The sequence below is a fragment of the Desmodus rotundus genome, chromosome 9, assembly GCF_022682495.2.
Source record: "Desmodus rotundus isolate HL8 chromosome 9, HLdesRot8A.1, whole genome shotgun sequence".
NCBI lineage: Eukaryota > Metazoa > Chordata > Mammalia > Chiroptera > Phyllostomidae > Desmodus > Desmodus rotundus.
This window is the reverse complement of record NC_071395.1, coordinates 19,774,889-19,787,929: the sequence shown is the minus strand read 5'-3', so window position 1 is coordinate 19,787,929 and position 13,041 is coordinate 19,774,889. Positions and strand designations below refer to the sequence as shown.

Sequence of the window (13,041 nt, the reverse complement as noted above, 5' to 3'; positions counted from 1 at the left end):
TAACACTTTTAAGGTTTCATTGCTTTTTAGAAGTTAACACAAAAAATATACAATTAACATTTATGTATTTAGTACCTTTGGCAACTCCCTATTTTTAGTTCAATTAACTCAACTTTAAATTTCAAGCCAAAATACTGTAAAGCCTTTGCTCTTCAGCTGTTACATCTAAGCCTACCTTACCATTTTTAATGCAGTTCTTTAAGGCTGTTTTGAATCAACATTTAAATTAAAATAGATTTTATTAGATAAAAATACTTTGTGACTATTAATGACAAAACCAAAGGGTTCTCCTGAAACTTTGTTACATTACCAAAGATTTCAAGTGACTCAGTTATTTTTTTTCTATTAGAACTAGTCATCACCTGTCATTTGCTTTTAGAATCAATGTTTGCAAACCCAGATGATGATAAAGCTAACAGAGGGGCAAGCTCATCAAAAGGTTGGTAAATTTCCCAGGCTGATTTGTCCTTATATCTAAAAATGTTGTGAAGTTCTGATACCCTCTAACATTTTAAACCACATTATGAAATTATTAGGGAGCTGATCATCATCAAAGGCCTTTCTTAATCATTTGACACTATTAACCGCTACCTTCTTTTTTGTAATTCTTTTCTCAGATATTGAGGAAGTATGGTCACTCTTTGTAGAGGCAAAGTGACAGACAGGCTACAAGGGATAAAGGGCAGAATGAAGAAACCTTATTTTACTTTTTTCTAACACCATTTCTTCTTTCCTAGCCTCTTCCACCTCTACCCGCCCGTCTCCTCCCCACGATCACCACACTGTTGTCCGTGTCCATGAGTTCTTTTTTTGCTCAATTCCTCCACACCCCCAGTGCCCCAACCTTGTTTTTAAATTTCCATGTAATCCCTTTTAGCACTGTCATTTATGTTAACCTTTAAATATTTTGTCTATTTATTTATTTAGTATCAATCTTAATCTGATCCTAAAATGGTTAGGCTAACATAACCTTATCCAATGGTAGACTAAGAGGCTTGCCATGTGGAAGTGAACAATATTCTGAAGACCGTGGGAATTAATTTACCTCGCTGCTCCAGAAGACTGAGAATCGGTGTGGTACAAATGCATGCATACTCTATCTGAAGACCTGGTGGTGGAGTCCAGGCTTCCTATTGCCTTGTTCTTCCTATTTACTTGATACATAGGTAAGTCACTTAATTTCTCGGGTCTTATCTTCTTCCAGTTTTAAAATATCACTGACTCTAAACAGAGAATTGACTGATAAGAAAATAATAAAAACAATCAAACAATATGTTGGGACAGTCTGCCAGGTAGTAACATGCATGTTATTACTTGATATTAACGAGTGAAATTAAAAAATAAAACCCTGAACTATATATTTTAGCAGGAACTTTAGGAAGAAAACAAAAAGCCATTGTGACTTCATATAATGAATGAAACTGGGAAATGAAAAAAACATCTGCTTGTGAGGGAACAATTTGTTACATAGTTCCCTATGAAATACAAAGTAACAAAGAATAGGGTTTAGTTACATAGATGCAAGGAAGCTAAATAACAAATGACACCACATCAGGCATCTCAGAGATCAGGCCTGAAAAAGACAAATACACTTCACAAGAGAAATCCAAATGGCTAGTTGATATATGAAAAGATCCTCAACAGCATCAGTAATCAGGGGAAATGCAGGTTAAAACCACAATGACAGAATACAGGGCACCCCCAGACGGGCCAAAACTGAAAAGGACAACCAATACTGAGTGAGCTTGAGGATGCGCAGCAACGGGACTAGTCCATGGCTGGTAGGATTGTTACACTTCAGAAACAGGTTGGCATTATTTATCCAAGTTTATGATACACACGTCCACTTCCCAGTATACGCCACGCAGAAAATGATACAGACATGATGGAACACATATATGAAGAACATTGACAGCAGCATTTGTAACAGGTCCAAACGTGAAAGTCAGATATCCATGAACAAGAGAATGGCTAAATAAATTATGGCATATGCTACAATGGAACACTGTAATACTCAGCAATTAAAATGAATGAACTAGCCCTGGCTGGTGTAGCTCAGTGGATTGAGTGCTGGCCTGTGGACCAGAAAGGTCACTGGTTTGATTCCTAGTCAGGGTACATGCCTAGGTTGCAGGCTGGGTCCCCACAGTTGGGGGCGTGAGAGAGTGAACCACACATTGATGTTTAAAAAAAAAAAATGAAGAAACTAAAGCTATATGAACAACCCAAATAGCATATGGATTACAATGTTGAGCAAAAGCAGTAAGTATAATAGCTTGCATAGTATGTTGTTCCATTTAACAAAGTTCAAAAGAAAGGGCAGAACTAAATAAAATATTTAGGGATGCATGCTTGTGAAAAAATAATAGAGAAAAGCAAGGAAATAATTACCACAAAAGATAGAATAATGGTTATCTTCAAAAAAGAGGGAAAGAGTTGTGTTCAGGAAAGTCAGCAGGGGGGAATTCTGGGGTGCTGGCAATATTTCTTTTTTCTTTTTTAAGATTTTATTTATTTTACTTTTAGACAGAGGGGAAAGGAGAGAGAGAAAGGGAGAGAAACATCACTATGTGGTTGCCTCTCATATGCCCTTTACTGGGCACCTGGCCTACAACCCAGGGATGTGCCTTGACTGGGAATCAAACCAGTGACCGTGATTTGCAGGCTGGCGTTCAATCCACTGAGCCACACCAGCCAGGGCCAACATTTCATTTCTTGACTTGGTTGGTCGCATGGTTTCTCTTATAATTACTCTCTATACCGAATAACTCCCTTATTTATTTTAATGTACAATTCACAATAAAAAATTCTAGAAGCTTATGAAATCTTTGATAGTAAAACCCACTGACATGGGATAATAAAACATATTAGTTTCCCGTAAGAGCTCACTTTCGAGTTTAGAAGAGACCTATACAAATATCCCTTTGTTATATTTTAACATAGTATGCAGACCTTTATCAGAAAGAAGTAGGTGAACTAGGGAAAAATCTGCTACCTAAAACTTCAAAGTTTTTTGAATTTTGAATGAACTAGCTATTTTCTCCTCTGGATAAATAAATAAACAAACTAACTAAAGAGTTGCAGACCAAGTTGGACATGTATGAACTTCCTCTTCTCCAGGCACCAGTTCCAGCTGTTTCCTCCAGTTATTGGGCTGGGTGGTGAGGTGGGTGGATCTTGCCCAGTAAGTTTAGTGCAGCTGTTCCTTCTTCCGTAGGTGGCAAAGTTGGCGAGGGCTCCCCAGAGAGCTCCTCAGCACTAAGGCTCTAGGGTGGAGACACAGCTCAGGCTGCTGAAAAACCCCATCTGGGACACACTTTCTCTTTTCGTATCCTCTGCTGGGTTGCAGAGCTCTGATGTTTGTGCTCTTTTTATCCAAAACCCCCAGAACCTAAAATCTGAGGTGCTCAGCTTCACACAATCTCCTAAATCTGTGGATTTTATTCCTTCAACTTCTATCAGGAAATGAGGAGCACAGGCAAAACCTGTAAGATTTGTTTTGCAGCCTTTTGGGAGTATCACTCGATCTGATTCCCTGCGCGTCTTACTTGGAAAAACGTGGACATGGCAGATTATGAAGAGGCAGTCAAATCCAGGGTAGCTTAAGTAGGACAGTTAATCTGGCTCTTGGAATTTAGGATCAAGGGCAGATGGGCAGACACTACTTTTGTGAGTCTCTTTGCTTCTGCAACATCCCGTCCCATCACTTTAATGAACATGAACCTTTGGATTTATCCAGTTAGAGTTTCCTTGGTCTACTGTTTGCACATGGTGGTGGCAGTAGTGGCAGGAACCCCAAGCTTCCCTGGTCTGCCTATTAAAACTTGCTCTTTATTCCCTGAGGTGGAAAGACTTGTAATATCCACTACTGCCCCTTCCAGAGGAGGTAAGGTGTGCCAGGGCGCAGCGGCAGAACGGTGAAAGCTGCTTCCTTTCATCATTGCTGCTGCTTGTACGTCATTCTCACACTGTTCACCAGGACAGGTCCAACCACGGAGTCTGGTCCTTTTCTCTTAAAATTTCTTTTCCTAGAGAACTACACATTCAACGCCATGAGTTTTTACTTGAATTTGCTTTCCAGGATAACACCTGTATGGAAAGCTGAACACCAGTTACAGTACTCATTGCAGAAAGGAACTAGCCTTGAGTCGGATTGGAAACACAGGCCACAATTTCTTGGTGACGGTAATGTACACACCGATGTACAGCCAAAGGCCAGTTCTCCAAAGCTTCAAACCACAAGCACGCATGATTACCAACAGTGAGGCACAATTAAATTCTTCCGCCCGAAAAACTGTCAAAAATCCTTCCACAATCTCCGGGAGGATGGGTCTCTTCCCTCGCCCGGGCAATTCACCTCCTTTTCCACTAGTAAGACTCAGGTTGTGACTCGATGCTCAAGCTGCGCCCTATTTCCTTTTGGGGGCAGACGGAAAAGGGATGTACTGCAGCTCTCATCTTTACAACGCCGTGCAGTTTACAGAGCGCTAGCACTTCATGCACGCCCCTGAGTCCCGCGAGTGTTCATGCATGCATTCATTCATTCATATACTAAACATTTACTGGGCCGATGACTCGTTATCCGGCGCCGGGTCTCGCCCCACACCACGGAAAGGGTGGGGCGCTCGCTCCCCGAAACAGGTGCAGCGAGGGGGATCAGGCTGTAGGACAACTTCTCGCTCAGCACAGCTTTCAAAGGCTCGTTGGGGGCCAGATGCCTCACCTTCAGGTGGTGCGCACCCGACCACGGCCGCGCGGCCTGGGCCTCCGCCTGGCTCCCAAAGGAGCAGTCACCACCTGCCCCGAAGGAAACCACAACAGATGAAGCCCTCTCCGCTGCCCTCGAGTCGGGGGTGAGATCTGGCGGCCGCTCAGGCTCCACTCGGCTCCTCCCCTTCCTCTCTTCAGTTCTGACGCGGCCGTAGAGGCGGCGGCGGCGGCTGCGAGTCCCGCGGCCCGCGGCGCACCCACCCGCTCGCGGAGCCCCGACTTCCTCTTCCTTCCTCGCGTCATCAGAGCGCGCCGGAGTCGCCCAGGGCGGGGTGGCTGGAAAGGGGAAAAAAGGCCAGCGGTGGAAGCCTCGGAGCGGAAAGAAGAGGGCGGGGGGAGGAGAGCGGTTGCTAGGTTACGTGCGTCATCGGCCCGCGCCGCTTTCCTCCCGCCCCTCTCTCTGGAGTGAGGCGAGAGCCCCGCACAGAGCGAGCGAGACAGCGATCTGAGCTCCGGGCGCTGCAGCCGCCACGGCCGAGAGCGTGAGAGCCTGGGAGCATCCGAAAGACCCCGCCCCCGTGCACTGGCTGCCGCCCAGACCTCCGCCCTAACCTGGGCCAGTGGGAGCGGCGGCCACCGCTCTTCTCCCCCCCTCGCCTTCCCGGCCGGCAGCAGCGGCTGCACACGCCGGAGCCCGAGCCGGAGCCGGCGGCTGGGGGGCAGGGAGGCGGCTACCTCGGGCCGGGGGTAGCCAGCTGCTCCGCGGTGAGAGGACGCTGAGAAGGGGCCGGAGCTTCTGTCTGGTCCTGGGGCGCGTGGCGAGGGACCCCCAAGGTGTAGGGAGGGGGTCCCAGCCGCAGCGACACATGCTGGAGCCGGGAGCGGGGGCGGCGCCGAGCGGAGCCGGCCAGGTCCCCCACCTCGCCGCCGCCTCGGCCACCTGCCCGGGGCCTTAGCATCTCGCCCCGGAGTGTATGAGTGGGGGCCTCAAGCTCAGCAACCACCCCCGGCCGGGGGGCGGGGACCCCGATGTGAAGCGGCGGCCGGGGCGGCGGGGAGAGCAGGACCGGCGCCGCGGTCCTTTCCTGACCTTCCTCCTCCCCCTCGCCCCCTCGGGGGTCTTCGCCCTTGGCCAGTCGCCGGCCCCCCGGCTCCTCGGCGGGACTCCAAGAGGAGTTCTTAGAGCCCCCTTCCCCGCCCCAGCCCCGAGGGCGGCGGGGCCGGGGGCACCCGGGGGGCCGGCCGCTGCCTCCGTCCAGAGGAAACTTTATAAAAACAAAATCCGGAGTCTCCCGAACGTGCCAGTCCCGGGAGAAGTGGCCCAGGACGGGCAAAAGACAGCCTGAAGAGACCCAGGAAGAGGCAAACAGGAGGTAAGCGGGCCGCCGCCGCCTCTGCTCCCGCAGCGCGGAAGAGACCGGGTGGCCGCCTGGTGGAGCGACCCGAGCCCCGCTTCTTCCTCCGCAGCGCGCGGGTCGGAGCCTTCCGCAGCGGCAGCAGCCTCAGTCCGGAGGAGGAAGGGACCAGCCCCCTTTCCCAGCGCCACCGCTCTGCTCCAAAGTGTGAGTGGCCCCGGGCGAGGGATCGAGGGGTGGGGAGTGGGAGGCTGCCGGTGCGCCCCCCCCCGGAGTTTTGGCGGTGGTTTCCCGGAGAGCTGGGAGCGCACTGACGGGAGGAGATGCCTGCAGTCCTGGCGGCAGGAGAAGGCAGCCCTGTGTCTAGCCTTGTAGCTCTTCGAGTGTGACACTCGAGCCGACGGGCTTCGCTTCGAGGAGCTCTGTCCTCCCCCAGAGTGGACACGTGCACCTTTCTGTCCAGGAATTGACGGAGGGAAATCGGGGGAGCCGGAGCATATGTGCACACAAAGGACGTCGCTGCTGCACACCTTTTCCTGGTACCTCGGGGGCGAAGCTGCGCCGTCGTTTCTGTGTCTGGGCAGTTCCTATTTGGGGGTTCTCCAGTGGGAACCTCTTACCCTCTGAGCCCCTGGAAGTGAAATACTTTTTTTTTGGTGCACTCTTCCTTGAAGAGATTTTCGTTTCAGTGCCTGTCCGTACAGTTTTTTTCCAGCCTCCTCATTTCCTGGGTGCAGTTCCCGTGTGCGAGGAGGGCACTCACAGACTCAGTTACTCCCCAGATTCTGAGTTCTTACGAATCACAACGTAATTGGGGGAGAGCATTCCGTACTTTACCCAGTGTATAAAAGTTGTTATTTCTTACCCAAATACTTAGTTAAAAAATTTTTTTTTAAAGTAGCGTACGTCCTAATTGCCAGCAGCACTTTTTTAATTTGGCAGAATGACTTGAGACTTTTGACTTGATACTTGAAACTAATAAGAATGCTTATTTGAGTTTCTTCTCTGTCAAATGAGAAACTTTTGATATTTACTATTTTGAAGAATGATTTTTTTCCTTCTATTATTTTAGAGGTGAAATCTATAAAAATCTTTGATTTGTATTTTAGGTATCCTCTTAGGGTGCCAAGTTAAGGTGCAGGAAGGTCATTAACATTTCATATATTTATATAGACCTTAAGGCTTCGGCATAGGGTGGAACTTTATCTATTTAAGAGCAAGCATAGGGAGGCGAATCACGGGGCCTCCAGTCGACTGTGCGGTCTTGCTGTCTCTGAAGCCACTGCTGAGAGAAGCTCCGTGGGAGTGACTTGTAAGCCTGAGGTTACTTATGCTAATTTGTCCAGTCAGGATCTTGATTCAGTTTATTTAAAACTTCCTCAAACAACGTTTCATCCTGTACTTCTTGTCCTTTTGAAGTACTGAGTTCTACAGGTTTATCCCAAACTTGTCTCTTTAACATTCTAGGACACATCCAGAGTTTGGCTTTTGAGAAATGCTAGAACAAGCTGGAGTTCATCTTTTTCTGGTTTTACAGATCTTGATTATTTCTCTTTACCATTATCTTCCCTGACTCTGTCTGTCTATCTGTCTGCCTGCCTGCCTGCCTGCCTTAGACCAATTCCCTCCACTCCTTTGATCACTGTGCCCTCCTCTGGAACTTTTCCACCTGCTTTTTCTTTGTATGCCTTCTTCTTGTTAGGCTTTTATAAGGAACTTTAAGTTCTATTTATTTTAAATGGGTACTGACATGAAAGTATTTAGTAGATGTAATGTTAGACGTGAAATCAAAAACAAATGTCTCTGGTTCTTTTATCTTACTCTGTGACCTTGAGGAATTCACATATCCCACGTTGTACAGAAACAGGAAGAAAAGTGTAGTCTTTCATAGGCTGTTTTTTGGAGGAGGAAGGGATGACAAACCAATAAACTGTAGTTTGAGTGTAGATTGTTCTCCATCAAAGTCGATTACTAATTCTAAGAGTTTTTACTGCTTTGACATAGATTGGTTAAAAATCATGATAGTGTTTTCTTGCATATTTGGGTATCAAAGAAACAACATAGTATTTGGGCTCGCTACCTTTGAGATGCTTTACTTATAGGTGACAAAGGCAATGAATCACAAATTGCACAAAATTGTAGGAAAGGGGGGATGGACCAGTATTTATCCACTGCCGCTGAATGCCAGATACTGTGTGTGGTACCTTATGGGTATAAATGTATTTGTACATTTTTCATTAGGGAAATGCTGGTGCTGAACTATGCAGGACTAATTGGAATGTCTGCACCAAATTTGGGAAGGTCTCTCTAGAGAAGAAGTGTTTAAGACTTTTGAATTAGAGGGTGTAAGGCACAGATGTAATTAGGAAGTTAGCTTGGTGGGAATAGAGAGAAATTGTTGAATAGGCCTAGGGTCCATCTGTGTTTGTGTGGATACATGTTTACAGGTCAAAGAGGCAATTGAAAACAATGTATGTTTTAGATGACTGAGGAGAAACTGTATTTTAGGCCATGAGGCATTACTTTTCTTTTGGTATTTTCTTTTCCTAGGGAACCAACAGTTTGACACCGTGGTCATTGAAGAGCTATACAGATTAAGGGGTGAAAAAGGACATCCTTCCAGTATTTTAGTATGTTGCTAGTGGTTTCTTATAAAAAATAATTCAGAAATGGAGCATTGTACTTGGTTTTGGACCTTAAATTTTAGGGTATTATGTTGGAAACTGAAGCAATCTCAAGACAATAAACTAGTTAAAGTAATGAGTGATATGCTGAAAACGTAGAGCTGGAAATCTTTTTCAGAGTATTGAGGTTTCTCAAGAGTGCTGGTGGAGAGTGAAAAACGGGTATTTTTACTTGGGGGGAAGGGGAATCTGTCAAAGTTACCAAAGCTCTGGTAAGAAGGGAGGAAGGATAAACTCTCCTTAAGATACATGTTTTAAAAGTGGGTAAGAGTTGAAGTTGGAAAGGGAGGAACAGCCTTTAAACATGGCCACCAGTTCAGTGTTAGGGCATAGGATTGTGTATTTTGGAAACAGCTGTGATAAACTTGTAGCGTATATAGGTTCCTTGAGGTTAAGTTCAAAAGAATATGTAGGATTTCAATATTAAGAAACTTTAACATAAAAGGACAAATTTCTTTCGCCATATTCATGTTTTTAAAGTTTGCCCAGCATTATTATCCTAAGTTTGGTCTTTAAAATGACGAAGTGCGGCTAAAAATAGCTGGCAGAGAGGGCTGCTTCCCTTGCTAGCAGTTGGTGTGTGTCTTTGTGTCCTGTACAATGAAGGGGATATCCCTGTGTTGGCACAGAAGTGCTGAAAATTCTTTTTTTAAAAAACCCTTTTATAAAACACAAAACAACTTGGCACTTAAAAAAATACACACACCTTTGAGGCATGAGATACTGGAAGACTGTCCTTTTCTGTTTTTTTCTTGTGATGAAACTTGCAGCTTAGTGTGGCTAGCATTTAGTGTTGACTCTGGCAAGTATTAAGGATTATGAGGTAGGGGATCCATAGATCCCCACTTTTGTGTTGCTTAGTTTGAATTCCCTACTTTCCTAGTAACTTCTTTGGCCTCTTCTTAAGAGTAATAATTCAAAAGGCAGAACCCTCTGGGAAGGAGTTAAACAAGGAGCTTGATCTCGGATGAGGATCCAGAGACTGGAGCATGTACCATATGGGTGCCTGCCCTCTGTACCCTTACTTTCCACAGCACCTTTTTATGCAGGTGAAACCATGTTTTGAGGAATTTAAAGGGCAGCCGTTTTGGGTTAGCAGGACTTACTAGTAATGACAGTGGGAAAGGTGGCCTCTGGTAGTAGGGAGTGGTAATCTCATGTGCCCTTTGCTTTGGCAACTTTGGGATTGATGTGGGAAGATGAAAGAGCCTTGAGGGTGTGCAGTTGTGTGCTTTAGCACCGGATGACTGACTGCAAAGCCCTTGCCTCTGCTGGCAGCAGCCCAGCTCATGGACTTCGGAGGTGGTTCTTGGAAAAGTCTTGTTTCTCCTCTACTGTCTCATTGTGTAGAGGAGGGCTTGTCAAACCTTTTTTTTTTTTTTTTTTTTGGTAAAGTGTCAATTAGTAAATATTTCAGATTTTATGGACCACATTGCCTTTGTCTCAACGATTCAGTCCTGCTCTTGTAGTGGAGTCTTCCATAGACAATAAGTAAGTGAATGAGTGTGACTGCGTTGCATTAAAACCTTATATGTAAAAATAGGGGGTAAGTTGGGTTTGGCATGCATTTTATGGACCCCAGGTGTAGACAACTGTCAAGTCCACCAACAGTACAGTGTGAGCTTCATCTCTTACAAATCTGGATTGGCTGTTTTAGGTGGTCTTTCTTCTAAATGAGATGTGTTCCTTGGGGGTTGTTTTAATACGATTCTGCCTGAGGCATAGAGTCTACTGTGCAAGATAGTGATGAAAACAGTGGATGAAGAAGCAGTGGCAATGCCATCTATAAAGGAAGGCAGCAAAAAGTGGGGACTACTTGTGCTTCTTGTTCATAAATACCATAGTTGGCATGTCACGGTGATATACTGGATATCATGGCCAAAAGTTGAAGGAACATAATGGATATAATTTTGAAAGGTTCTGAAAATAAATTACAAAGTATTTACTCTAGATATAAACTTAGAAGTGTTTATGGTTGGCTTGGATCAGATGAAAGTATTAACCAAATTATGAGAACGTTAAGGTTTGATACTTGTCTCCTGAAGTCGGAATTTCTTAAAGTGACCAATTCAGTGCGTAGAATGATTGGCTCCACAGTTTTTGTTTTGTCAATGTCAGCTACAATATTATATCTTAACAAATTACTTAAATTGTTTAAAAGTATACTTTAAAAAGCTTTGTGTATCCTTCAGTGTCCCATGGGTTAATTTCTCAGGTGAGTCTGTCTCACACGTGTTTTAGAATGGATGATTCATTCTGTGTAATTTGACATTGTAGCTAATGCTAAAACATTTGTTTCACATGTCAGGAAATACCTACATTGGATATGGTATATTTTTGTCTTGGTTTTATACATTTTATTTGTCTCAGGTTTCTCCTACTTACGGCAGGTGAGGGTGTCAGCCTTGCAGTAGTGATCGGTTTTTAGTTAGGTTCAAACCTGCTTTTACTGTGTATAGTTTTTCTGCATGTGTTGTTGGTACTTCAGTTCCTCTTCCTTAAAAAAAAGTTTATATAATCTGACAATTTTATTATACCTTTTAGAGGGTCACTGTAAAGTTATTTTTCTGTTCATTAGGGGAGGAATCTTATTCTTCTAAAATCTTCAATTTAATTTTTGCCTTTTCAAATAATTTTTGTTATTTTTTACAAGCTTAAGGGTGAGTGGCAATTTATGAGATACCAGGTGTTCATCTCATATCTGCAAATACTCCTAATAGAAATATTCTTCATTGGTGACACTTTAGTGGGCCAGGAAAAAGGGTGGTGTATTATTGTTTATGAAGTGGAGCTGAATTGTCATTACAAGCAGATGACTAAAGTTACTTTCAGATAATGAACTCTTGCTGTTAAACCTTTTTACTTGGAGACTTTTCTCCACTCTGTGTAAAATCATCCTGTTTTATGCCTTAATGTGCTTTTAGGTTTTTGTTGTTTTCTCCTGATACCATATTGATTCTTTTTCACCATACCTTTCACAGTATGTTTAGAGTATATTTTCTAAATATATATGGCATTTCCTGAACACTATGGGATATATATTTTCTAATAATTATACTTTTATACAAGAGTATATTTATAGTTTCAGAATTGTGAAATATTTGAGGGAACATCTATACTTGACCTGGCTATTCAGTGACAAACTAATGTATAACAGTTTTTCTAAAACCTTTAAAATTTTTGAGTAACACTGATTTCTTTCAAAGAGCAAGCTAATACATTTGTATTATAGCTGCAATGCAGGTAGCAGAAAGATAATAAACAAGAATGCATGAGAGACCTTGTTGGTTGAGTGTCTTTTGCTCTTTCTCCATCACCTGAGGGGTAGCTTGTGGGTCAGATCTTGTGCAGTCTTTGTAGCTGTGCTGTGTCTCTTCTGCCCTTTCTTCCCAGCTGAAAGGCAGCAGCTGGAAGCTTGGGTGGGTTTAGGAAGGAGGTAGGGTGTTGTGTGTCTGTGGGTATTGTGCCCCTTTCTGCACGACTGCCCTGGAGTTTAGGAAGTATTAAAGCATACGAGTATATGGTGCAAAATACTTTTAATGTCACTTAACCATTTCTCTGAGAAGCTCACTGTTGGATAAGATACTGTTTTTTTTTGTTGTTGTTGGTTTATTCATTTCATAGCATCTTGAATTAACCCATCAATATACAGATGGTCCCTGACATACAGTGGTTTGTCTTTCAACTTTACAATGGTACAGGAGTGATGTACATTCAGTAGGAGCCATACTTTGAATTTTGAGTTTTGATCTGTCTTCTGGGCTAGCGGTAAGCGAGAGGATATGATACTCTTTTTTGGTGCTGGACAGCGGCAGCGAGAGGATATCGCCCCACTGGAGGCTAATGTAAGTGTTCTGAGCATGTTTAAAGTAGGCTAGGCTACGCTACAGCGTTTGGCAGGTTAGGTGTAGTAAACACATTTTAAAAAATTAATTAATATTCCCATCACCATTCGTCCCTCCTATACCCTCTTCCACATCCACCCACCACCCTTCCTGCCCCTCCAGTAAATATATTTTCAACTTACAATGGGTTGCAGGGTGTCCAGCCTTTTGGCGTCTCTGTGTCACACTGGAAGACAAGTTGTCTTGGGCCACACACTAAATACATTGTGACACCTAATCACAAGAAAATCCCATAATGTTTTAAGCAAATTTATGATTTTGTGTTGGGCTGCATTCACAGCTGTCTTGGGCTGCATGCGGCCTGTGGGCTGCATGTTGGACACCCCTGGTTGGGACATAACCCCACCATAAGTCAAGGAGCACATATCTGCATGTTAGTGCCACATG

General features: G+C 44.3%; 1 protein-coding gene across 4 annotated transcripts in view; it reads left to right on the top strand.

Moving 5' to 3' along the window:
* Positions 1-5,083: 5,083 nt before the first annotated feature.
* The window catches only part of FBXW7 (F-box and WD repeat domain containing 7), a 163,756-nt gene continuing 155,798 nt past the window's right edge, over positions 5,084-13,041 (top strand). For 3 of the 4 annotated variants that reach the window (XM_024568972.4, XM_045202800.3, XM_045202799.3), the window contains exons 1-2: positions 5,084-6,083; positions 6,178-6,272. The gene's annotated coding sequence lies outside the window, so the exon portion shown is untranslated. Of the gene's footprint in view, positions 6,273-13,041 lie in introns of all 4 variants that reach the window. The other variant, XM_053930518.2, reaches the window with a different exon arrangement.